Source organism: Petromyzon marinus, unplaced genomic scaffold (genome assembly GCF_048934315.1).
Source record: "Petromyzon marinus isolate PM22_M1 ecotype Great Lakes invasive population unplaced genomic scaffold, UKy_Petmar_22M1.pri1.0 PM_G_Scaffold_267, whole genome shotgun sequence".
NCBI lineage: Eukaryota > Metazoa > Chordata > Hyperoartia > Petromyzontiformes > Petromyzontidae > Petromyzon > Petromyzon marinus.
In genome coordinates, this window is record NW_027422836.1 from 10,001 (window position 1) to 12,500 (window position 2,500).

Consider the following 2,500-nt stretch of genomic DNA (forward strand, 5'->3'; position numbering starts at 1 on the left):
CCATTAACTTCTCCCTCCTGAAAGGAGAGAGTCGTTTCTGTAGTATGGGTGGGGGATGGGGCCTCTTGGGTGGGAAGGGGTGGTTCAGGACAGTCCAATTGTCTTTCAAATCTACGGTAGAACTCGTTCAGGTCGTTGGCTAGGCGGGAGTCGTTAGTGGTGTGGGGCGCTCTGGGTTTGTAGTTGGTGATGTGCCTGAGCCCTTTGGCAGACAGAAGCAGCGTCGTTAGTAGAGAACTGGTGTTTTAGTGTCTCTGAGTACAGTCGTTTAGCCTCTCTCACCGCTTTGCTAAACCTGTTCTTCGACTCCTTGAATCTGTCTCTATCCCCACTCCTAAACGCTTCCTCCTTCTCCAACCTCAACCTTTTGAGCTTTGCTGAGAACCAGGGCTTGTTGTTGTTAAAGTTCACCCTGGTACGTGTTGGGATACAGCAGTCCTCACAGAAGCTGATGTACACAGCCTCTGTGAGTTCATCCAGACTATTGGTAGCAGTCGTGAACATATCCCAGTCAGTACAGTCTAAGCACGCCCGCAAATCTTCCACAGCCTCACTGGTCCACTGTTTAGATGTCCTCACAGCAGGTTTACAGAGTTTTAGTTGCTGCCTGTATGCACGAATCAGGTGGACCAAGGGAGTTCTGTGCGAGCCGAACAGCCCCGTGACCCACAAGAGAAACATCCCCGCCAAATTCGAGCGTTTGACGGGGTCTATCCGTGAAAAAATATTCACGTTTTTGAGTGCACATGCATTTCTGCTGCAAATGCCTCTGGAAGTTTCATGCCGTTCGTATGCCAATTGTGGCAACACGAAAATGACCCGTTTTCCCATTCCGAGGGATTTCTGTGCGACCCTAACAGCCCCGTGAGCCACAAGAGACACATCCCCGCCAATTTCTAGCGTTTCACGGGGTCTATCCGTGAAAAATATAGACGTTTTTGAGTGCACATGCATTTCTGCTGCAGATGCCTCTGGAAGTTTCATGCCGTTCGTACGCAATGTGGCAACACGAAAATGACCCCTTTTCCCATTCCGAGGGATTTCTGTGCGACCCTAACTAACAGCGCCCGTGAGCCACAAGAGAGACATCCCCGCCAATTTATAGCGTTTCACGGGGTCTATCCGTGAAAAATATAGACGTTTTTGAGTGCACATGCATTCCTGCTGCAAATGCCTCTGGAAGTTTCATGCCGTTCCTATGCAATGTGGCCACACAAAAATGACCCGTTTTCCCATTCCGAGGCATTTCTGTGCGACCCTAACAGCCCCGTGAGCCACAAGAGAGACATCCCCGCCAACTTCTAGCGTTTGACGGGGTCTATGCGTGAAAAATATTAAAATTTTTGAGTGCACGTGCCTTTCTGCTGCAAATGCCTCTGGAAGTTTCATGGCGTTCCTATGCAATGTGGCAACACGAAAATGACCCCTTTTCCCATTCCGAGGGAGTTCTGTGCCACCCTAACAGCCCCGTGAGCCACAAGAGACACATCCCCGCCAATTTCTAGCGTTTCACGGGGTCTATCCGTGAAACATATAGAAGTTTTTGAGTGCACATGCATTCCTGCTGCAAATGCCTCTGGAAGTTTCATGCGGTTCGTACGCAATGTGGCAACACGAAAATGACCCGTTTTCCCATTCCCAGGGATTTCTGTGCGACCCGAACAGCCCCGTGAGCCACAAGAGACACATCCCCGCCAATTTCTAGCGTTTCACGGGGTCTATCCGTGAAAAATATCAATTTTTTTTTGACTGCACATGCATTTCTGCTGCAAATGCCTCTGGAAGTTGCATGCGGTTCGCATGCAATGTGGCGACACGAAAATGACCCGTTTTCCCATTCCGAGGGATTTCTGTGCCACCCTAACAGCCCCGTGAGCCACAAGAGAGACATCCCCGCCAATTTCTAGCGTATCACGGGGTCTATCCGTGAGAAATATTCACTTTTTTGAGTGCACATGCATTCCTGCTGCAAATGCCTCTGGAAGTTTCATGCGGTTCGTATGCAATGTGGCGACACGAAAATGACCCGTTTTCCCATTCCGAGGGATTTCTGTGCCACCCTAACAGCCCCGTGAGCCACAAGAGAGACATCCCCGCCCACTTCTAGCGTTTCACGGGGTCTCTCCGTGAAAAATATCACATTTTTTGAGTGCACATGCATTCCTGCTGCAAATGCCTCTGGAAGTTTCATGCGGTTCGCATGCAATGTGGCGACACGAAAATGACCCGTTTTTTCCCATTCCGAGGGATTTCTGTGCCACCCTAACAGCCCCGTGAGCCACAAGAGACACATCCCCGCCAATTTCTAGCGTTTCACGGGGTCTATCCGTGAAAAATATTCAATTTTTTGACTGCACATGCATTTCTGCTGCAAATGCCTCTGGAAGTTTCATGCGGTTCGCATGCAATGTGGCGACACGAAAATGACCCGTTTTCCCATTCCGAGGGATTTCTGTGCCACCCTAACAGCCCCGTGAGCCACAAGAGAGACATCGCCGCC